The sequence below is a fragment of the Erythrolamprus reginae genome, chromosome 2 (assembly GCF_031021105.1).
Source record: "Erythrolamprus reginae isolate rEryReg1 chromosome 2, rEryReg1.hap1, whole genome shotgun sequence".
In the NCBI taxonomy this organism is placed as follows: Eukaryota; Metazoa; Chordata; class Lepidosauria; order Squamata; family Dipsadidae; genus Erythrolamprus; species Erythrolamprus reginae.
This window is the reverse complement of record NC_091951.1, coordinates 313,272,166-313,297,728: the sequence shown is the minus strand read 5'-3', so window position 1 is coordinate 313,297,728 and position 25,563 is coordinate 313,272,166. Positions and strand designations below refer to the sequence as shown.

General features: G+C 37.0%; 1 protein-coding gene across 8 annotated transcripts in view; it reads left to right on the top strand.

Moving 5' to 3' along the window:
• The first annotated feature begins 1,676 nt into the window (after positions 1-1,676).
• ZNF366 (zinc finger protein 366) overlaps positions 1,677-25,563 on the top strand; it is a 64,137-nt gene continuing 40,250 nt past the window's right edge. For 2 of the 8 annotated variants that reach the window (XM_070743134.1, XM_070743129.1), the window contains exons 1-2: positions 1,737-1,851; positions 17,515-17,719. The gene's annotated coding sequence lies outside the window, so the exon portion shown is untranslated. Of the gene's footprint in view, positions 1,852-3,208; positions 3,410-17,514; positions 17,720-25,563 lie in introns of all 8 variants that reach the window. The other 6 variants (XM_070743133.1, XM_070743130.1, XM_070743131.1 and 3 more) reach the window with 6 other exon arrangements.

The following is a 25,563-nucleotide window of genomic DNA, read 5'->3' as shown; positions in this document are numbered from 1 at the left end:
GTGATTTTGCTACCTCCACAGATGCAGAAGCAAAATCGCACTGGCCCCACAAGTACTCACAAGCCGTGGCGGTGAGCCCAATTTAGCATTCTGGCTGGAAGCCTACCGCTGCTTACATAGATCAGGGGTCTCCAACTTTGGCGACTTTAAGCCTGGCAGTCTTTAATTCCCAGAAAGTGGGGGCAATAGCCTAGCTCTGTTCAAAAAGTGCTATTGCTAACATGTTGTAAGCCGCCCTGAGTCTAAGGAGAAGGGCGGCATAAAAATCGAATGAATGAATGAATAAATGAATGAATGAATGAATGAATAAATATTAAATGTCACAACCATAGCATATAGGTCATTTGGCGGGACCCAGGGGAAGAGCCTTCTCTGTGGCGGCCCCAGCCCTCTGGAACCAACTCCCCCCAGAGATTAGAATTGCCCCCACCCTCCTTGCCTTTCGTAAGCTACTTAAAACCCACCTCTGCCGTCAGGCATGGGGGCATTGAGATCCTCTTTCCCCCTAGGCTTTACAATTCTATGCATGGTATGTATGTATGTACGTTTGGTTTTTATATTAATGGGTTTTTAATCGTTTTTAGTATTGAATTACTATTGTACACTGTTTTATTGTTGCTGTTAGCTGCCCCGAGTCTCCGGAGAGGGGCGGCATACAAATCAAATAAATAAATAAATAAATAAATAAATAAATAAATAAATAAATAAATAAATAAATAAATAAATAAATAAATAAGATTGGAGACCCTTGACGTAGACAGTAAGGTTATTATTATTATTCATTTTCTCCTGGCAAATTTCAGTCTTCCTGCTGTAGGTATGGACTACAAGTGCCCTCTATCCCAGCAAGAGTGGGTTAGATTGGTAGAATGAAGTCAATCGCTCTTTCACAATCTTATGACATCATAAATATAAGGATGCTGTGAAATCAATAAGATTTACAATATGAATGCAAAACAAATACAACTCCCCCATATAAGTATTGGATCACAATTTATGAGTCTCTATATGCATTGCTTCTCTGAAATGTTATATACTGTGGCAGTATAGCATACTGGATTTTGACTATTTTTAACAGGTGCAAGAATTCCGGACAGCGTGTAGATTTGACAGGCAGCAATCAAAGCATGCCTGGGGCTTTAATAGTGTCCTAGCTCATTGAAATGAGATTCAGATAGAATCTGGGACATCCAATACCAGTCTATGAAACCTAATGGAACTTTGAAACCTGATGCAGTTCCATTAGTACATTATCCCCACATTGGAGCCACTCCAAATCACTAATCTGGAAGCCCTGCTATAAGGTGCATTGATTATTTAAAATAAAAATACTCAGGAATGAAATTAGATTTATAGCAACTTTCATAAATATTGTTGCAAAGTCCATGTTAATATTTTATTTAATAGTTAAAAGTATTTGGCACACAAAGCTGAAGTTTTAATAATAACTAAAAGTATACTGGCAAAAGTGCACTGCTCCTGATAACTGTACAAGAATTCTAAGTAATAGAGAGTAGGAATGAAAAGAATCCTGCCAGCTGGGGAAGACAGTTAGCGCCTCATTAGGGCTGGGGGAAAAGCTTCGAAAAAGCTACATTCAGAGTATAAGATGCACCCAAATTTTCAGCTTCTTTCAGGGTGGAAAAAGCTGTGTCTTATACTCTGGAAAATACGGTAGTTCAAATCAATTTTCTCACTGTCCCGGTGAGCATGGGTCAAAGGGGGTGGGGATTGAAATAAGGAATCTCTGAATTTACTATGATGACATTCTGTCCAGCTGATGTACAGTAGAACGGAATATCCAAGTAAATATTTATAATTGCTTCCAAACTCCATCTTTTAAGCCTGAAGGTAACTGTAGATTGCTATATCAACAATACAGAGGCATTTCTAATTAGGAAAATACTTTCTGCAAAATTGAACTCTAAATTTACTGGTCTCAACAACAACAAAAATGCCACCAGAAAATATTGCAATGTCATAGCAATTTTGTACTTTAAATTAAAAAGACTGGTGGCCAATGCTCATATATACTATATTTGTTATAGAAATCAACATTTTTCAAGTTACTTCCTTGGTCTGGAAGACCACTAAATGGGAGAACTGAGTTGTTTAGTTCTATTACTCTACGTTATTCACAAAGGAGACAAAATCTTATTTTAATTTGTTAACTATATATTTGGTTCCCCCCCCCCTTTATTTTCCAAAGAATATCAGTCAAGAAGAAATGAAATGAAATAGCTGTTTTATACCTTTTGGGAATGCTAGGTTTGCTTTTCTTAGCCAGGGTTAGACATTTTAAGCATCAGTATTTGTATTTATATTTTACCAGAAAATGTATGCTAGGGGAGGCAGCAAACTTACTGCGTGATTCAGCTCTATCGATTTATAAACCATGTTTTATGGTTTAGCATGTTATATGGATCCATCTGATTGTGGTTTATTCAGCAAGCTATAGTAAGTCTGTAGTTTAATTGATAGTTGTACTCATGCAGTAAGAAATGGTTTGGGAAGTAAATAAAAGTGGGCTTGCTTTTACTGTATCTGGAATATTGGATCTATTTTTCAAGTTCTCTTTCCTACTTTCTGTTTCACCAATTTAGAAGAGCACTTTAAAGCCCAAAATGCCAAGCAGAGTAAGTAGAAAATTGCAGTTTGAATTGGAGGAGACTTAATCTTACTTGGCCTTGCCAAATTGACTTTTCAGTCATTCCTACCCATTATGTTCTCATAACAGGCTGGGCTACAAATTAATCCTATTTTGTTATACTGTATAGTATAAACCCAGGAGGGGGGGGGGGGTAGGCTGAGTAAACAGGGTTGGCAGCCCATAATCCACACATACCCCAAAATCGTATCACAGACACTCAGCAGCAAAATGGCCAATTTTCAGTGGTGTAATTTTCTTTTACTTTCCTTCCCTTATCTAAATTAGAGGTGGATAGGACAAACTATTCTGGAAGGCATTATGTTGGGCTCTTTAAAGTTGATAATGCCTTCCAGAATAGTTTGTCCTATCCACCTACAGACTTGCAGTTTCAAGCCATTTGAGGAGGAGGGACTAATTTCAAGGGGAAAAATAAAATCACTTTTCATCTAAAATCTTCTTACTTCTATTCCCATCCTTATAACCTATTTAAAAAAAACGATTGAAAACGAAAACATTAATTTTGTCCTTTTCTATTGTATCACCACTCTTCTATTGAAGCTCCCTATCAAGTATTGGTAAAACAAGAAACAAACTTCAGTTGCTGATCTTGGAAAAATGGTCCCCATAAATAAACCATAGTTAAGTCATGGATAAATGTGAAATATGAACACAGCCATCCTCCAAATTTATTTTTGACTTAAGAAAACAAACCTAAAGTATTAAGCTCTACTTTATTTGGGCCACATTCCCAAGACAGAGGTAAGCACTCTGGTTCCTGTAAATATCTTTGTATGTGCTAGACGTCTCTTAGCATAAAATATGAATCTAAATATTGTGATTAGTAAATTATGGATTATAGACCTTGGATTATAGTCTTGTGACTCACCTAACTTGGGTTTCAATATTATTTTAAAAAATGAATACATAGAAAAACTGCTATGCTGCAAAACAAAATGCTAGCTTCTTATATATTTGTTTGTAGACATGTCTTTAAGCTACAAATGTCCCTGGGAAAGTGGAGAGGAAGCTGGAGTGAAATTCAGCAGGTTCTGATAGGTTCTGGAGAACCGGTAGTGGAAATTTTGAGTAGTTCGGAGAACCGGCAAATACCACCACTGGCTGGTCCCAGGAGTGGGGAGGAAATGAGGATTTTGCAGTATCATTCCCTTGCCACGCCCACCAGGCTACGCCCAAAGAACCAGTAGGGAAGCACTTTAGAAACAGGTGAATTTCCAAGGCCACAATTCTCCTTTTATTTTAAATCTGTCTGTGCTGATGCCAAGAAAAGCTATTTGTTGATGCTGGCCACTGTAATCTAACATGTATTGAATGAAAAAGCCCAGTAAATCTTTTCTTTCAAAAGTCAAATTTGTGGACTCTACGAGTACCTATATACTTTCTAATTTAATTTTTCAACATCATCATCATCATCATCAATAATAATAATAATAATAATAATAATAATAATTATTATTATTATTATTATTATTATTATTATTATTATTATTTATTAGATTTGTATGCCGCTCCTCTCCGAAGACTCAAAGCAGCTCACAACAATATATAATACAAATCCAATGATTAAAAACAAAACAGTTAAAAACCCTTAATTTAAAAACAATCATACAATCATCATTAACTTTTGCAACCTATTCTGTATTCATATTTTCTCTTTCTCTCTCATTCTCTCTCTCTCTCTAAAATAACTTGATGTATTCTTCGTACTCTTTCATTTAATAATCAAATTTAATCAAATTTTAAAAATGGAATGTGGTAAGAATGCGAAAAGTTTATTTTTGGATCACAAAGCATCTGATAAAGTCTTCCAGGTCTTGTATTTACTCAGACATCATACTTCTCATTTTCTTCTACCTGTACAAGTTTCATCTCAAATCTCACTTGATTTAAGTTCACTTTGCTGTGCTTTTTCCATGTTATTTTATGGCTCAGCCTTAACAATGTGGCACTGGGGGAGATGATTTTAGGGAACAAAATGTTCAGCTCAGCTAGATGATTCATGCAAACAGAACATTTAACCAAGGAACATAGGGGTGACAAGAGAAACAACTATTCCATTACTATGCATAAGGCAGTACAAGCTGCCTACTGGTTTCATTAATTTATTAAGGTGTTGTTGATTGATTCTGGCAGGCATTGTACCTGGTGCTTCAAATTGTTAGGTTTTGTTTTTTCTTTTGGTAATGATAAACATGCACATTTTGCACTCACATAGCTGGGATGAGCAACTGTTACTATGCAAACCTGAATGAGTCAGCCTTATATCACATCTTAATTTTTCAGTGAACCATTTACCAGTACAGTAGTTCTGAAACACTTCTGAATTATAATATGTCATTCTATCCTCCTAAAGAACTGGAGAAGGAAATCTTTCCTTGATTTGTTCTTTTAAAAATAAAACAGACTAACAATCGACCATTAATATTCTGCTACATTTAAAGACAAGAGAGTAACCTGGAAATAGGGTAACATACATAAGAACATTGCTCAGAACATGTGAAAAAAAATACTGAACATGCAAACTGAATTTGAAGTGTTCTTTTTCACATTTTCAAATTTAGTAATTCTTTTCATGTCAACCAAGGTTTATAGATTCCTTATTTGTCTGAACTATTTTATAAATGTTTTATTATCATTATTGTTACCATTATTTATTGTCCTCAGATTTCAAAGCTGTGCAAAGAGTTCTCAGGCTTTATTGAATTTTGGCTTGGCTTAATATTAAGGATTAAATATTGCATGGCAAAACCATTGTGGCTTTCTACACAGTGATTACTCCTTTCAGATTATGGTGTTGCTTTAAGATATAAAACAAAATTATATACTTAAGGGTATAATTTCACTACCTGGTGGGAAAGCGTAATAATGTAGAGTTTAATTACATGGATGTATTGCAGTATTTTTAGGTAGCCTTTTATAGGCTGCTCTTCTTGAAGGGCTAATAGCAATAGGATTTTAAAAAAATGTTTTTGATGCTCCAAAGGGCAGGTGCCATGGCAGAGAAAGGTCTTTTCTTGGGCTCCATCAAATGAGATTCCTTAACACAATGGTTCTCAACCTGGGGGTCGGAACCCCTTTGGGGGTCGAACGACCATTTCCCAGGGGTTGCCCAAGACCATAGGAAACTTAGTGTTTGGAAACTTCAGATCGTGCAGAATGCAGCTGCGAGAGCAATCATGGGCTTCCCTAAGTACGCCCATGTTGCACCAACACTCCGCAGTCTGCATTGGTTGCCGATCAATTTCCGGTCACAATTCAAAGTGTTGGTTATGACCTATGAAGCCCTTCATGGCATCGGACCAGATTATCTCCGGGACCGCCTTCTGCCGCATGAATCCCAGCTACCGGTTAGGTCCCACAGAGTTAGCCTTCTCCAGGTCCCATTGACTAAGCAATGTCGTTTGGCGGGACCCAGGAGAAGAGCCTTCTCTGTGGCAGCCCCGACCCTCTGGAACCAGCTCCCCCCAGATATCAGAGTTGCCCCCACCCTCCTTGCCTTTTGCAAGCTCCTTAAAACCCACCTCTGTCGTCAGGCATGGGGGAATTGAAATTTCCCTTCCCCCTAGGCTTATAGAATTTATACATGGTGTGTTTCTATGTTTCTATGTTTCTTTAAATTGGGGTTTTTTAGATTGTTTTTAATATTAGATTTGTTTACATTGTCTTTTTATATTGTTGTTAGCCGCTCGGAGAGGGGCGGCATACAAATCTAATAAATAAATAAATAAATAAATAAATAAATAAATAAATAAATAAATAAATAAATAAATAAATAAATAAATAAATAAATAAATAAATAAATAAATAAATAAACAAACAAACAAACAAACAAACAAACAAACAAACAAACAAAAAATAAAATAAAATAAAATAAAATAAAATAATAAAATAAAATAAAATAAAATAAATTAATTAAATTAATGAAATTAAATTAAAATAAAATAATAAAATAAAATAAAATAAAATAATAAAATAAAATAAAATAAAATAAAATAATTAAATTAATTAAATTAAAATAAAATAAATTAAAATAAAATAAATTAAAATAAAATAAATTAAAATAAATTAAAATAAAATAAAATAAAATAATAAAATAAAATAAAATAAAATAAAATAAAATAAAATAAAATAAAATAAAATAAAAATAAATAAAAATAAATAAATGACAAATATCCCGTGGTGTTAGGAACTAAAGCTTCTATTCTGGCACCTTGGAACATATTTTTACAATCTGACCAATCAGGCGTTTACAGCAGGAGTGTCCTTCTGACCTTCCTGCCAATCAACTTAAAGTCTGTTGTGAGAATTGGCGCTATGGTTGGGGGCAGTGGTGGGCTATGAGCCGGAACACTAAATTGCGCTCGCCGCCGCGGCTCATAAGTTCTTGTGGGACCAGTGTAATGTTGCTGCTGCACCTGTGGAGGTAGTAAAATCACGCCCGTGTTTCGGCAAGGTTTTACCTGCGGCTCCATGCGTGATTTTGCTACCTCCACAGGTGCAGCAGCAGAATCGCACTGGTCCTGCAAGAATTTATGAGCCGTGGCGGCGAGCCAATTTAGTGTTCCGGCTCGCAGCCCACCGCTGGTTGGGGGTCACCACAACATGAGGAAGTGTATTAAGGGGTCGCAGCATTAGAAAGATTGAGAATCACTGCCTTAACAGAGAGGATTCACAACATAGCAAATGTAAGGTTTCAGTCTTTCTCTTAAAAAGGTAAAAAAGTGCAGAATATGGAGTTTGCCAAAGCACTTCAGGAGGACAAGTGAGGCATGTCTCTCCTGCCAGATTTGATGGGAGTGTAGGCTTGCTCCAGAAATGAACAGATGCTCCATACATTTCTCTTTTTTAAAATCATTATCTCTAAACATGAACACTAGGTGTCACATTTACATAACCAGTTAGCACAATGAACCTACCTAGGGTTATTCGGGAAGACATCTTGATAACCATTTACCAGCCAAGGAGTCACATATCTATTCATTCCTGCTGCTTGCATATATTTATTTACAGATTTTGACTTTCTAATGGATAATATCTAGTCAATGTATAATTGCTATAAAAATACATTAAAATAAATGCCCATATTGCCAATTTAATAGTGTCTTTATATAAATGACCACACATTGTTTATTTGTTGGTTTTATTTTGTCAAAACATATACAAAATATGCAGGTATTGGTATAAATATAAAACATAAACACAGTAAATACAGATAAATGAGGACAGCAGGACAGGGACGGTAGGCATGCTGGCGCACTTATGCGCAGCCTTTACAGACCTCTTTGGAATGGGGTGAGGTCGACAGTAGACAATCTAAGGTTAAAGTTTTTGGAGCTTGGGGAAGAAACCACTGGTCACCCTTTTGCTGAAGTTGTATTTTATGCAATTGAGTTTTGAGCAGTTTACATTGAGTTTGAATCTGTTGTGTGCTCGTGTATTGTTGTGGTTGAAGCTGAAGTATTCATTGACAGGTAAGCTATTGTAGTAGATGATTTTCTGAACTACATTTAGGTCAGATCAAAGGTGACGAAGTTCTAGGCTACCTAAGCCCAAAATTTCAAGTCTGGTGGAATAATGTATTCTATTGCCAATAGAAGAGTGAAGGACTCTTCTTGTGAAATATTTCTGGACTCTCTCGATTGTATTAATGTCTGATATGCAATGTGGGTTCTAGACAGTTGAGCTGTATTTGAGAATTGGTCTAGCAAATGTTTTGTATGCTCTGGTTATCAGTGTAATATTGCCAGAGAAGAAACATAGAAACATAGAAGATTGACGGAAGAAAAAGACCTCATGATCCATCTAGTCTGCCCTTATACTAATTCCTGTATTTTATCTTAAGATAGATATATGTTTATCCCAGGCATGTTTAAATTCAGTTACTGTGGATTTACCAACCACGTCTGCTGGAAGTTTGTTCCAAGCATCTACTACTCTTTCAGTAACATAATATTTTCTCATGTTGCTTCTGATCTTCCGCCCAACTAACCTCAGGTTGTGTACCCTTGTTCTTGTGTTCACTTTCCTATTAAAAGCACTTCCCTCTTGAACTTTATTTAACCCTTTAATATATTTACCAGTAAATGTTTTGATCATGTCCCCTCTTTCCCTTCTGTCTTCCAGACTATACAGATTGAGTTCATTAAGTCTTTTCTGATAAGTTTTATGCTCAAGGCCTTCCACCATTTTTGTAGCCTGTCTTTGGACCCGTTCAATTTTATCAACACCTTTCTGTAGGTGAGATCTCCAGAACTGAACACAGTATTCCAAATGTGGTCTCACCAGCATTCTATACAGCGGGATCACAATCTCCCTCTTTCTAGAAGCTACACAAGATTAGATTAACAACTCTCAGTGCCTTTTTGGCAATGTTGTTACTATGGACTCTGGCACTTAGGTCGTTAGATATGAGTACTCCAAGGTCTTTGACAGAATGAGGGTCGTCTACAAAGTCGTGTCCTCCAAGCTTGTATTTATGTTCTGATTCTTTTTGCCAGTGTGTAATATGTATATGTTATGTTCAGTGAAGGACTACCAAAATCTTTACTACCACACTGTGGGCGTGGCTTATGCAGGACACCCTCCATTTTGTTTCAACATCTTTCAGTGCAAATTGGGTGCTCCATTTCTGCTACCTCACTGCATCACCCCCCCTGTCCGGGCAGTAGAACACCCCTTGTTGTGTTCCTCAAAAGGACAGATGCCTAAATGAGTAACTGAAATTGATAAAGTTCAATCTGTTACAGAGAAAGGCTATAACATTTAGGGATTTTCTCCCTATAAAATCAAATGAGCATTTTTTTGGAGAGCATATAAAATAATGTATGAACTTGAAAAAGCAAATATGGAAAAAACATTCTCATAACACCCGAACCCAATGTCATCCATCTGATTGGCAGGAGATTTCAGAACCAAGAAAAAGGAAGCACTTCATATGCTTAACTTGTGAAATGCACTACCACCACCAGATGGCCATCTACTGGGATACATTTTCAATGGGCAAATTCATTAAGAATAAAACCCTCGGCCATTATTACTATTAATTATTGTGGCCATATTTTACCCTCAGTATCATAGACCTTATTTATCCCTCTCAATATTGAATATTGAAAAAGGAAGCTGCCACATTCCTACATTTGCCTGCTACTTAAGGGCAATCAAAATAACCCTATAGTCATTTTTATTTTAAACTGACTTGAAATATGCATCTTATTGTGATTCTACCAAGTGCTTGCTAAATTTAAAGTCAATAGATGGCACTCTGTCCTTGAACTACTAAGTTGTGACCTTATTAGCATTGTATTCTTACATGATAATTATTCTTTTCATAAGAAATGGTAAAGACCCTTTTTGGTTTGGCTGTATCACTTCTTAGTGCTGCTTCTGTAGAATATAAAGCAGAAGAGAATCATTTTTAAATCAGATGTGTTTTCTTGCTAGTGAATTATTTAACTGAATTTCAAATTGAGGAAATGTAAAATGCAGCCAATACTTTTTAAGGTTAACTCTCTAGCTAAGAGGTCTTCAAACTTGGCGACTTTAAGACTTTAAGACCGCCTGCTCTGAAAATGTGCAATTTGCTATTGAGCTACAGGAATCCTCAAACTTGGCAATTTTAAGACTTGTGGACTTCAACTCCCAGAATTCTTCAGTCAGCACAGCTGGTTGGAGAATTCTGGGAGTTGAAGTCCACAAGTCTTAAAATTGCCAAGTTTGACATTTCCCTAATGCAAATCTCTCTGAACGTAACAGAAGTTACTTCTGAGTAGACAGAGATAGACTTGCCAAATACATCTGAATTTTTTAGCCTAATAATTCACATTCAACTTCCTTGGTCTCCACCCCACCCCCCACCCCCAGATTCAGCATGATGGTGACTTTTTAGTTCTGCCCATCTCAAGCCCACTTGTGAAGTACAAAATAGATCACCATCATTTCTTAACACCAGAAATGAACACTCCTTTAGTGAACACAACTGTCGTCAAGGAAATACATCACAGCCTGAACATTGTTGCTCTATGCATGGAGCAACAGCTCTCTGACAATTCATTTAATTGTCACAAAAGATGTGCAGCATTTTCACAAGGTTTATTTATATAAGCATTTCATTTTCCTACATGTCTCCAATACTTGAGCATCGGTATGTTTGTTGTTAGAATGACAATGACTAGGTGTTTTTTTTAATAAATTGGGGTTTTTAGATTAGTTAGTCTAGTTTTAAAAATTACATTTAGGATATTTTATAGTGTTCTTTATATGCTGTAAACCACCCTGAGTCCTGGGAGAAGGGCAGCATATAAATCAATCAATCAAACAAACAAATAGCAGTGATTCACTTAACAACTGTGGCAAGAAAGGTTATAACATGGGACAAAACTCACTTAACTAAGTCAACAGTGGTCACAACTTGAGGACTATCCAGTGATGGACTCCTACGGGTACGATCAGGTAGCAGTACCGGTAGAAAAAGTTTGGTCAGGTATGCAGAACTGGTAGAAATTTTTTTATTTCTTTTTTCTTTTTTTCCCTTCTGGGCTCTGCGTATGTTTTACCTATTGCAGTAAATGACGTTGAATGTGGTTAATTTTAGAAGAGCTGTACGTGTGTATGTGTTAATGTAGTTTATATAGTAGATAATGTATATTTTTGTGTGCCTGCGTGTAATATGTATGTAGACATGTGGCATATATACATAGAATTAAATAGTATATTTTGGATGTTCAGTAATAGTAAATAGATAGGGAAACTGTATCTCTTTGAGGCAAGGAGAGGCCAAGCACCCTAACCCAAACCCTTGACTTGAGTGAAGTCAAGTTGGCCACCTTTAAGCCAGTCACATGACTTTAAGTCACCCCCCCCAAGTCACATGATTGTCAAGCCACTCCACCTGATCACATGTCCGGAAAGCCACACCCACAAAATAAGCCATACCCCACAGTGTTGCAGTAAAATATTTTGTAGCCCTTCACTGGGACTACCTATATTTATGACAGTTGCACTGTCCTGCAGTCATGTGATCATCATTTGTAATCTTCCCAACTGGCTTCTGACTAGTAAAATAAATGGGGGAAGCCAGATTTACTTACTGATTGCATGATTCACTTAAAAACTGCAGTGATTCGCTTAACAATTGTGGCAATCAAAATTGAGTGGCTCAGCTCTAGTTCCTGTGATTGCTTTTCTTTGAATGGTTAAAGAGCAGTTGAAAAAGTGAAAGTGCTATGAAAGTCATTAAAGGAGGCAAATTTAATAACATTGAAGTTTTTAAAAAGACAGTAATAAAAGCAACCATAAACAAAATTTAGAAAAGAATAAAAAAAGAGAGACAGAAATTCCTGGAAATGGGGGGAGGGAGAGGGTGGAAGAGAAAGGAAGAAGCCACCAAAAATAAGCAAGCAAAATATTTAAAGAATTGACTTCCAATCTTCATCAAACTTGGTAAATCTTCATCCCTTAAAAGGTTACATTTCTTCTTATACAAGTATTTCTTCTTCCCAGAAACCATCATTTATTCATATGCCAATCCATAAAGCATTAACGTTTTCATTCCTGGTGTCCTTAAAGAGTTCATAAAGAGTTCTCAGAATTCTATAGGAACGTGTCTTATTTTAGCATTGGCCAAATAAACCAACATTGTATTCCTTCCTTTTGCTTCCAGGAATTTTAATGTTTAGTTCATTCAGATATTGTCGTAGGATCTGATCTCTCTTCATATTTTCCATCTCAGAAGCTTCTTCAAAGCACAAATTTCTTTTGTAAAACCAGTAAGGAATAACTATCCAGATCATTCTCTTGGCTTATCATTTATATTTCCACTGTAACTGTCATCTCTGTTTTATAATCCACATTGTTTTCATGTTCTAATATTTATATTTTATATAGAATTTATTGTATTTATATTCATGGTCCCGTGCCATCTAAAGATAAAAAACATTACATATTCAATAGTCTTGTAAAAAAAAGTGACAAAATCACAAGATTAAATATTCCTTTTTTAGAAGAATCCTGCTACCTCTGGGAAGCTAGTTTATGAAGGAAAAAGATTATAGGTCAAGCTACTTCCTGAAGATTCTGTTTACTTTCCTTTCTTTTACTATTTCTAAAGATTTACTATCTTTAAAGAGTTAGAAATGCCTACTATAAAATATATATGTGCTATATTTATTCACAATCATCTCAATCATTTTGAAGAAAAGGTAAACTTTAAAAACCCTGTATTAACTATCCCTAATTCAGTCTCTATTCTTTCTGCTCCATCTATCCCACATGTGATTCAGGAAAATGTTCTTCCATTCAACAATTCAAGTTAAGCAAACTGCTAAAAAAAAATCTTTAAACTTGTTTTCTGCTTTTGTATATTTTGAGGAAATGCTACAGATTGAAGAGCTCTGCCCATGTTCATCTATGTGATTGTTCTGTGTGAGGGCCTACACTGCTTTCAAGTTGATTACTCAATGTATAGTAAAAGTGAACTAATTTTAAAGTGGTGGCACCTCACTGGACTATCAGTGAAACTACTTTTAGTAGTCATTCCTGCATATCTCACAGTCTTGACTATATGAAATACGTTTTTAGATTTATATCATTTGTATTTATTTCATTTAAATTCCATCTTTCTATCCAATACACAAGCATCCAGAAACATGCACCCACTACCACTATACAAATACATCACTATTAAAGTTAAATGGTCAAAGCAATGGAAACTGCAGTTTAATGTTTCCAAATGTAAAATAATGCACTTGGGGAAAAGGAATCCTCAATCTGAGTACAGTATTGTATTGGCAGTTCTGTGTTAGCAAAAACTTCAGAAGAAAAGGATTTAGGGGTAGTGATTTCTGACAGTCTCAAAATGGGTGAACAGTGCAGTCAGGCGGTAGGGAAACCAAGTAGGATGCTTGGCTGCATAGCTAGAGGTATAACAAGCAGGAAGAGGGAGATTATGATCCCGCTATATAGAGCGCTGGTGAGACCACATTTGGAATACTGTGTTCAGTTCTGGAGACCTCACCTACAAAAAGATATTGACAAAATTGAACGGGTCCAAAGACGGGCTACAAGCATGGTGGAAGGTCTTAAGCATAAAACGTATCAGGAAACACTTAATGAACTCAATCTGTATAGTCTGGAGGACAGAAGGAAAAGGGGGGACATGATCAAAACATTTAAATATGTTAAAGGGTTAAATAAGGTCCAGGAGAGAAGTGTTTTTAATAGGAGAGTGAAGAAAAGAACAAGGGGACACAATCTGAAGTTAGTTGGGGGAAAGATCAAAACCAACATGAGACAATATTATTTTACTGAAAGAGTAGTAGATCCTTGGAACAAACTTCCAGCAAACGTGGTAGATAAATCCCCAGTAACTGAATTTAAACATGCCTGGGATAAACATATATCCATCCTAAGATAAAATACAGGAAATAGTATAAGGGCAGACTAGATGGGCCATGAGGTCTTTTTCTGCCGTCAAACTTCTATGTTTCTATGTTTCTAAAACAAAACGTATTTAAATCCCCAGCTAAAGAGGTAAATTTTAACTCATTTCCTAAAAGAAAGGTAAATGAGGTAAAATGAGTACCCAGATTGTTGGGGGCAATATGCTAACATTGTAAATCACTCAGAGGATACTGTAAAGCACCATTGAGCAACATAAACTGCTCAAAAAAATAAAAATAAAATGAACACTTAAAAAACAGAATATAACTTCAAGTAAATCAAACTGTCCACTTAGGAAGCAACACTGATTGATAGTCAATTTCACATGCTGTTGTGCAAATGAAATATTCATTGAGAAAAATTCATTCTAGAATGTGTTATTTGAGTATTCCCTTTATTTTTTTGAGCAGTATATAAATGTGTTGTCGCTGTTGCTACTGTTAACAGAGTTTAGAAAGATCATGAGAATATGTTTTATAATTTGGAAGGAAGATAGGTGAAATAAGGGCAGACTAGATGGACCATGAGGTCTTTTTCTGCCGTCAATCTTCTATGTTTCTATGAAATCTGTCTACCATGTGCTTAACTAAAGACCTTTGAAAATACAGATAGACAAATACTCCACTGAGCATTTAAGGGCCCAGAAAAGATTATAATTGGAGAAGCAGACTATCAAATAGTCAATCCCTACACAATCTAAATTCTAAAGGCTACAATCCTGTGATTTGTGCTAAGAGAACAATGAGCATCCAAAGCAGATTTTTCATCACAGCATGATTGGATCTCATCACTGTGCTTTCTTTGGATTGCTGGCTTTGTGTTATACTTAAGTTTCTGCACTTTCATCAAGGAAAAACCTCTGTGGAGTGAATTGCAATAGTCTATGAATGGAAAAAGCTAAAACTCTAAATGTAATTTTGAAAATGTACTTCCTTATCTGGAGATCCAGAAATAGTTGCAGTTCAAGGGTCAGGTATAGACCATGGTGAACAATCCATTCATTTAGTGATGAATTTTAAAAGCATTTTGGTTAATGCTGCTCTAAATCAGTAATATAATAACACACAAAACAGAAATGCACAATAAAGTTGTGGCAAAAATTACACATTGTATGCTATTCCTGCAACTGAGAGTTCTATAGCAATTAAGGCCCAAAGGCTTTGTGCAGTAGCCAAGGGCTTACGAGCTTATAGCAGGCCAATTGAGTGGCCACTTGTTTCAAAGCAAAGGAGCCTCTGCAGAATGTCTTACTTACTTACTTACTTACTTACTTACTTACTTACTTACTTACTTACTTACTTACTTACTTATTAGATTTGTATGCCGCCCCTCTCCGTAGACTCGGGGTGGCTCACAACACAATAGAACAGTTCATGACAAATCTTATTTTGGTTCCCTGCTATCAAATCTCCCGATAAGTGAGGACCTTCAGCAAGCATCTGTCCTTTGATAGATGCACTATCTATGTGTTACAGAAGGACTTGCAGTTAGATCTTCAAGAGGCTTTCTAGGGCTGAACCATATACTCTATGGCAGTGATGGTGAACCTTTTTTTCCTCAGGTGCCGAAAGAGCTTGGGCATGTGTTATCATGCATGTGCAAGTGCCCGTACCCATAATTCAATGCCTGGGGAGGACATGAACAGCTTTTCCCAACCCCTGTGGAGGCCGGAAACTGCCCAGTAGGTTTGTGTTTCACCTTCCCCAGGCTCTAAAGGCTTCCCTGGAGACAGGGGGGTAAAAACACCCTACCCCATCCCTCCAGAAGCTCTCTGGAAGCTAAAACTGCCCTCTCAGAGCTTCTGTGTGAGCCAAAATTCAGCTGGCCAGCACACACATGCACGTTGGAGCTGAGCTAGGGCAACATCTTGCGTGCCAACAGATATGGCTCCACGTTCCACCTGTGGCACCCATGCCATAGGTTCGCCATCACTGCTCTAAGGCTTTGTAGGTGATATCTAGCACTGTCAATTTCTGTTTTAAGAGAGGTTGATCTTGATAATCTGAATTTCTAGACCCAAGCTTTCTTTCCAATAAATACTTTTCAATTATTTGAAAAAATTAAATTTCAATTTTAAAAAATCTGATTGGCACTTCTAGAAGGTCCAGACCAGAAAAATTCATAGAAAATTACTGAATGGTAACATATGCAGCCGCACAAACAATTATGGGCCTTCCTAGGCATACGCACATCTCGGCGTCATTCCATGAGCTGCATTAGTTACTAATTGATCTCCAGATGCAATTTAAAGTCTTGGTCATCACCTATTATAAAGCCCTACATAGCTTAGGATCAGGTTACTTACAGGACCGTCTTCTACTTCACGTATCCCAGTGGCTGGTTAGGTCCCACAGAGTTGGCCATCTCCAGGTCCCATCAGCTAAGTAATGTCGGCTGGTGGGGCCTAAGGGAAGAGCCTTCTCTGTGGTTGCCCCAGCTCTCTGGAACCAACTACCTCAGGCATTTTGTAAGGTTTTAAAAAGATACCTTTGCTGGCAGGCCTGGCGCCATTGAGATTAACATCTTGTTCCGGTCGAGAATATGATTGTTTGATTGTAGTTAGAATTTATTCATTCATTCATTCATTCATTCGATTTTTTAATGTCGCCCTTCTCCTTGGATTCAGGGCAGCCTACAACATGTTAGCAATAGCACTTTTTTAACAGAGCCAGCATATTGCCCCCACAATCCGGGTCCTCATTTTACCCACCTCGGAAGGATGGAAGGCTGAATCAACCTTGAACCGGTGATGAGATTTGAACCGCTGACCTGCAGATCTACAGTCAGCTTTAGTGGCCTGCAGTACTGCACTCTACCTGCTGCGCCATCTTGGCTCCAAAGCCAAAGAATGATTGTGGATGCCTGGTTTTTATTATATCTTGGGGTTTTACATACATACATACATACATACATACATACATACATACATACATACATACATACATTAAAATATGTAAATCTGGCTTATAGTGTTCACAAAACTCCTCTTTCTTTCTATATATACATTAATCTCTTTATATACATTTATGTACACTTTAATGGATACTGAGAATGGTATTTCAACTGTGTGTAGGAAAGGTGGAGGGGCTGACCCATCTCTCTCTCTTCCTCATTGTTTATATTCTTAAGCAAGCAGCGTTTTGCAGATACGGGCATCTGGCTTCCAAAACAAGGCTCAGTATTGGGAACATTGTGTTTGTTTTGATGACATTCCACCCATTGAATTATAAATTTCACCCTATGAAATCCATCAAAAAGATATAATACTTGAGGAATTTCTTTTCCTTGGGTTTATTTTTCCAAACATTTTGAGAAAAATGAGATGGCTATCTGCCGTTTCCTTATTTTTTTGCAGGAAAGCTAAGGGTTGTTGACTTCCTCTCCCCTCCCTTCCTTCCTTCTTTCTGAAGGTACAGAACTCATCTGAGAAAAGAAGAAAAAAAAAAAACCAGAATGAAGTGATTGTTCCTGTTCTCTTTCTTAAAGTCATTTGGAACACTGTCCCTCCACGTTTTTTTCTAAATGCACTGCAGCTGCCACACGAGAAGTGACAACTTTGCCAATTAGGGAGCAATTACAAGCATTGGGTCACTACTACTGTCGGGTCAGCACCTGGTAAGTTAACCTTCCAAAATTTCTTAAGCCAGCATGTGAACTGTTAAGAAATGAAAGTTGAAAGATCAAATACATGCTTCTTTGTGGGTCCCAAGCAATTCAATTTGGCAGGAACGTAGGATGTATGTTTATGTAGGCATGTGTGCATTCTACAATTAACTCCATTTTCTAGATGCCAGATCAAACAGTCTGAAATTTAAGAAAGAGGTGACAATTTTTACAACTACAGAAAACATTTTTAGAGCATCCTAAAAGCTGCCACTCTTTTTGTTTTAGTGCATTCCTGATGCAAATGACATGCTTCAGATCCTCATGAAATCTCAAAACAACCCATCTGAGAAATGCAATTGCTTGTGGCCCTTAGTAGCTAATTCATTTAGCCTGGGCTGCACAGCGGCCTGAATTATCTCTTTAAAATCTTCTATTTTTAAGTAGAAGCTGGAGGGTATAATTATATGAACAGTGCCTTGTGTATAAAGTGTTAATATCTCAAGTGCTGTCTTTCCTGAAAGTGTATAATAACAAAGCACCAACTATTTTGCATCCTAAGCAGCAAAAGATTTTGGGAACTGTTTTAGAAACAAATAGACTAAAATCTAGGCAACATTTCTGCTAAGTAAATTCTAGTTACAAAGTTTGTTCTGTTTAGTCATGTATTGTATCCTCTCAGTATCTCGTTGACTGCAATTTTAGCTATATTTTAAGTTTTAGTTATACGCCGTTATATAGGCATCTAGTTATATAGACATCTAGGAGTAAGTCTTCCTTTCACACTAAGGTGCAGTAACTTCATTTCCTTTCTTTTCCTTTTCTTCATTCCTTTCCTTTCCTTCATTCTACAAGCATAGCAATGTCGGTACTTAGGTTTAAATGTGAAGTATTCATAGCATTCCGAAGAGCCTGTTTTCTCACATCTATTCTGTCTGGGAATTATATAATGTTTAGACATTTTCAAAATGTGTTCCATTGTACAAAATTGGAGTTATTTCTCAATCAGGACATGTTACACGACTCAATATTTTAAGTGAAGAGCCTTCTTCCTCAAGCTCCAATCCTGTACAGGCTGAGCATTGTTAACCAATTGCAACAGTTCTGAAGAAACATACATAGAAACATAGAAACATAGAAGACTGACGGCAGAAAAAGACCTCATGGTCCATCTAGTCTGCCCTTATACTATTTCCTGTATTTTATCTTACAATGGATATATGTTTATCCCAGGCATGTTTAAATTCAGTTACTGTGGATTTACCAACCACGTCTGCTGGAAGTTTGTTCCAAGGATCTACTACTCTTTCAGTAAAATAATATTAGATCCTTGGAACAAACTTCCAGCAGACGTGGTTGGTAAATCCACAGTAACTGAATTTAAACATGCCTGGGATAAACATATAAACATAAACATAAACATATAGAATTGTACTATGCACTTTGTACTATGATATTTGGGGATATCAAATATCCGGCTTCAAAAGTCTGAATCGCCACTAAGCAAAGAGTTACAAGAACACTTTAACTCCACACTTACTACTTAGTGATTGTCTAGTTTTTTGCAGCCCAGGCTTTCTGGTTTTAACTAAACCGGTGCTATTAAAATGAGTCCTTTTCCAGAATCTTTTTCATATTTTGTTGCCTGAAGTTACAGGCAAATGTCAAGCATTTGTAACTGCCAATTTTCACGAAAGACTTTAAAAACATTTTATTTACAACAAGAATGCATCCAAATTGTTCTGACTCAGATTTTATCTGAATTGAGCATTTTTAATATGTGCTTTGGTGGGTGTTTCTTTTAATGTTACTGTTATTAGTTCTTTGCGTCTTTTATTTCATACACCACATAAGAGTTTTGCTCTTCTTTCAACAAATATAGAAATAGTTTTAAATAAATAAATACCCCGAAGTTTGGGATAAAAATCAACTCCAGGGCAAAATGGGTGTGTGTGTGTGTCACATATGACATCACATGCAATTTTCTATTATCTACAATGCTTCAACATATTTGTTGGAATTTTTAAAGGTATGTATATGCCTATTTAATTGGTAGACATTGGCCTTCTTTCTAATGAAATTTCCTCTGGTTGAGGTAAGCGATTCAGGAGAAGTTAACATTCTCGGAAATAATTCCAAATAACAGTAATCTTTGGAGAAGCTCATATATAGGTCAGCTAAATACACTGTGTTTAACCTATTAAGAGTAATATTAATTTTAGTTCATATTTTATATTTGTCATACTTAAATATAAAGTAAAAATAATATTATTGTAGCTAGGGCTTCAAGTGATTCATTCTGAAGGTTGCTTTAGAGTGAGAGTTGACAATTTAATGACAATCAGAATAGAAATAAATTAAACATTCCGTTATAAGGAAAAAATAACTTCTTGACGCAGACAAGTGTGATTCTTTGCTTAAAGATTTACTATCATGCCTTTGCACCTTTAAGAGCTCAAAAATACAAAATTAGAAATTAAATAATGAGCAAACATTGGAAACTAAATGAACAATAAAGCTACAGTATATAAATATTAATTAAAATAAATTTAAATATCGAGCCACGTCAAATAACACAAAGAGAATGTTCAGTATTATATGCAATATTTAATCATTCAGTCACTTGGAAAAACTCAAGAACGTTGCTTTGCAATTAATTCATACTAATTTTCAAAGGTAGTGCTTTCTTGGATTTGCACACTGTAGTTAGAAACATAGAAACATAGAAGTCTGACGGCAGAAAAAGACCCCATGGTCCATCTAGTCTGCCCTTATACTATTTTCTGTATTTTATCTTAGGATGGATATATGTTTATCCCAGGCATGTTTAAATTCAGTTACTGTGGATTTATCTACCACGTCTGCTGGAAGTTTGTTCCAAGGATCTACTACTCTTTCAGTAAAATAATATTTTCTCATGTTGCTTTTGATCTTTCCCCCAACTAACCTCAGATTGTGTCCCCTTGTTCTTGTGTTCACTTTCCTATTAAAAACACTTCCCTCCTGGACCTTATTTAACCCTTTAATATATTTAAATGTTTTGATCATGTCCCCCCTTTTCCTTCTGTCCTCCAGACTATACAGATTGAGTTCATTAAGTCTTTCCTGATACGTTTTATACTTAAGACCTTCCACCATTCTTGTAGCCCGTCTTTGGACCCGTTCAATTTTGTCAATATCTTTTTGTAGGTGAGGTCTCCAGAACTGAACACAGTATTCCAAATGTGGTCTCACCAGCATTCTATATAGCGGGATCATAATCTCCCTCTTCCTGCTTGTTATACCTCTAGCTATGCAGCCAAGCATCCTACTTGCTTTCCCTACTGCCTGACTGCACTGTTCACCCGTTTTGAGACTGTCAGAAATCACTACGCCTAAATCCTTTTCTTTTGAAGTATTTGCTAACACAGAACTGCCAATACAATAGTCAGATTGAGGATTCCTTTTCCCCAAGTGCATTATTTTACATTTGGAAACATTAAACTGCAGTTTCCATTGCTTTGACCATTTATCTAGTAAAGCTAAATCATTTACCATATTGCCGACGCCTCCAGGAATATCAACCCTATTGCACACTTTAGAGTCATCGGCAAATAGGCAAACCTTCCCTACCAGACCTTCCCCTATGTCACTCACAAACACATTAAAAAGAATAGGACCCAGAACAGACCCCTGTGGCACACCGCTTGCAACCTGACTCTGCTCAGAATACTCGCCATTCACAACAACCCTCTGGTGTCTATGCTTCAGCCAGCTGCAAATCCATTGAACTATCCAGGGATTAAGTCCAATCTTCACTAATTTATCTATCAGCTCTTTATGTGGAACCGTATCAAAGGCTTTGCTGAAGTCCAGGTAGGCAATATCCACGGCACCACCTTCATCCAACACCTTTGTGACATAGTCAAAGAAATCAATGAGATTAGTCTGACATGATTTGCCTTCAGTAAAGCCATGCTGATTTGGGTCCAATAATTTATTGTTTTTTAGGTGCTGATTTATCCTCTTTTTCAGTAGAGTCTCCATCATTTTAACGACAACTGATGTCAAGCTAACTGGCCTGTAGTTACCAGCTTCTTCTCTACTGCCCTTCTTGTGGATAGGCACAACACTTGCCATTCTCCAATCCTCAGGAACATCTCCTGTTAACAAGGATTGGTTAAACAAATCAGTCAGGGGGGTAGCAATGACAGATCTGAGTTCTTTAAGAACTCTGGGGTGGATGCCATCTGGACCCATTGCCTTATTTATCTTTAATCGTTCAAGTTCTTCTAAGACATAGTTAATGCTGCTTGGATAGTTTGGTCTTTACAAGTTGGATGAATCCAGCTGATTAAAGTTTATTCAATATGTTAGGCTTAAGCAAAACACACTTTAGCACAATGTATAAGCCAGAGCAATGGCAATTCCTAGTATTCTTGATTATGGTTATTTATCAGTACATTTTCTAGCCAACATATTCCTTGTTAACAAGACATAAAGTAATGAATAGTTTAAAAAATAATATGATAAAACATTCTTAAAATGATTACAAGAAGATGGTGATGACAGCTCTCTGAAAACTTGCACTGTAAATGATAAAACTTCCAACTACCTTCCTAACAACTTCTAACAACCCTTCTGTTTAAAATCATGATCGCCTAGTATTATATTGGACCTATGCAGAACTGTAGATTAAAATCTATTATTTTAGATTAATCTGTCTATTTTAAATAATTACTCTGTCTATTTTAAATAATTTGAGTCAACCCTGAAATGAATCCATTAAACAGAAAGAAGAAGATAGTGCTTAAAGGAAGAGGAAGATAAATCAAGAACTAGATCAATTTTCATAAAAGTGAGAACCACATTTGGGGCAAAATTGGCAGATGTTTTAGCAAATTCTCTGAAGATCCATGTAAGGAATTACGGTACCTTCTACTGTAGGTTTCATTTCCCCTGAATTAGTCATATTGGTGAGCGACAGATCTGCTCCGATCTGATAGATCAGAGTATGAAGAAACTGTATCATTATGACATTAGAGTCTTATTTAGGGTTATCAAATCTGGACTGCAAAAATTCAGACAAATCCTGATTGTGAATAATATTTAAGAGGAGGAGTTTTCTTAAACATTAGCAATTATAATACCTGGAGATCAGAATTATCAGTGGAGGCCAGGCAATCAAGTCACAACTATAATCAGTAAAAGATGGACAGAAGTGATATATATGGTCTATGTGGGAAGGAGTAGTCTTATAACAAACCTGGTGGGTGGCGTGAGATGTTCACAGGGCTAACCTTTGCATCCATGTCATCTCAGTGTTGACATAGCTGGCACTATGCTACAGCAAGAGGAAAAATACTGTTTTCATATTGGAGTGTTGCAGCTAGACTTTGGCGCACCCTGAATGCTTAGCTGGTACAAGATGGCTGCTGCAGTGTGATGTATAGTCGTGCTTTCCACAAATGTTAATTTGAGCTGTCCTTATGCCGCAGCAGAAGGTTCTGTAGATGCGCCTTTAGTCTTCCTCAGAGTCACCCAAGTTGCTAAACAAATCTGGAAATTACGCAGGGATGGGCTCCTGCCTGGACGGGGGAGAACACAGTGGGGTAGTGAAAATGGAGCTCCATCCCAGAGCACCCAATTTGAACTGAAAGACAGAAACATAGAAACATAGAAGACTGACGGCAGAAAAAGACCTCATGATCCATCTAGTCTGCCCTTATACTATTTTCTGTATTTTATCTTAGGATGGATATATGTTTATCCCAGGCATGTTTAAATTCATTTACTGTGGATTTACCAACCACGTCTGCTGGAAGTTTGTTCCAAGGATCTACTACTCTTTCAGTAAAATAATATTTTCTCACGTTGCTTTTGATCTTTCCCCCAACTAACTTCAGATTGTGTCCCCTTGTTCTTGTGTTCACTTTCCTATTAAAAACACTTCCCTCCTGGACCTTATTTAACCCTTTAACATATTTAAATGTTTCGATCATGTCCCCCCTGTTCCTTCTGTCCTCCAGACCAGTGATTTTCAACCTTTTTTGAACCATGGCACATTTTTTACATTTACAAAACCATGGGGCACATTGAGGGGGGGGGGCTAAAAAAAGTTTGGACAAAAAAATTCTCTCCCTCTCTTCCTCCCTTTCGCTCTATTTCTCTCTCCCTCTTTCTCTCCCTTCCTCTTTTTTTCTCTCTCCATCCCTCTTTCTTTCTCTCTTCCTTCTTTCCTCTTTTTTTCTCTTTCTCTCTCCCTCCCTACTTCCCTCTATGTCTTTCTCTCCCCCACCTTCCCTCCCTCTCTCTCTCTTGCTTTCTTTCTTTCTCTTGCTTTCTTTCTCTCTTGCTCTCTTTCTTTCTTTCTCTCTCTCTCTTGCTTTCTTTCTCTCTCGCTTGCTTTCTCTCTTGTTTTTTTTCTCTCTCTCTTGCTCTTTCTTTCTCTCTTTCTCTTTCTTTCTCTTGTTTTCTTTCTCTCTCTGAGCTTCGCGGCACACCTGACCATGTCTCGCGGCACACTAGTGTGCCACGGCACACTGGTTGAAAAACACTGCTCCAGACTATACAGATTGAGTTCATTAAGTCTTTCCTGATACGTTTTATGCTTAAGACCTTCCACCATTCTTGTAGCCTGTCTTTGGACCCGTTCATTTTTGTCAATATCTTTTTGTAGGTGAGGTCTCCAGAACTGAACACAGTATTCCAAATGTGGTCTCACCAGCACTCTATATAGCGGGATCATAATCTCCCTCTTCCTGCTTGTTATACCTCTAGCTATGCAGCCAAGCATCCTACTTGCTTTACCTACCGCCTGACTGCACTGTTCACCCATTTTGAGACTGTCAGAAATCACTACCCCTAAATCCTTCTCTTTTGAAGTTTGAAGACGTTGAAAGAAAATTCAGGGCGTCCTGCATAAGCCACACCCACAGTGTGGTAGTAAAATTTTTGGCAGCCCTTCAATGAAATTCTGTCATACAGTACCTCAAGCTCCTTATAGATATGGAACGTATGCTGTAAAACTCTGGCAAAAATCTTCCATACAAAAGGGACACCGGGTGGCTGGGTGGTTGAAATAATGAATATTCTGTGGTTCATACAAAATTTCCAAGTTTCTGTTTACTACCTGTTTATGATTGTTAGTTTTCCTGTAATGGTTTTATACTTTTTTAAATTTGAAATTTTCCTGATTTTTAAAAAAGTAACTACTTTTTATCCCCTTAGCAGGGATAATTCTTACAAACAATTCAGTGGGGATCATGTCCTTAATATATGATATTGCAGTGTCAAATGAGGACAGCATCTATTGTCCTTACTCTGAATTGTCTTCATAACAATGGCTATATTAGGATAGGATGAAGTTGGTTGAGAGTGAGAGCAGTAATTTTCCACCTATTGAACTTGGAAACTCTATGGAATCATCATAAAAAACAAATTCTACTTCAAGGAAACGGTAGAAACATTCCTTTGCTTTGAATTCTTGTTAGAGATTATTCATTTCTGTGTCTGCCTATAAGTTATTCTTCATAGATGACCAAAATACAGTGGTACCTCTACTTAAGAACTTAATGCGTTCCGTGACCAGGTTCTTAAGTAGAAACGTTCTTAAGTAGAAGAAATTTTTCCCATAGGAATCAATGTAAAAGCAAATAATGCCTGCAAAACCATTAGGAAAGAAATAAAAGCTCGGAATTTGGGTGGGAGGAGGAGGAGGAAGAGGAGGAGGAAAGTTGCTGCTGAAGGAAGAAGGTGAGGTGAGCGCCCCCTTTTGCCTTTCTGTGCCCTGATGTTCCGGAGGGCAACCTTGCGCCGGGTGTATGGGAGGAAGCACGAGGGAGTCACCACAGCCAAGTGATTTATTCCCTCTCCAA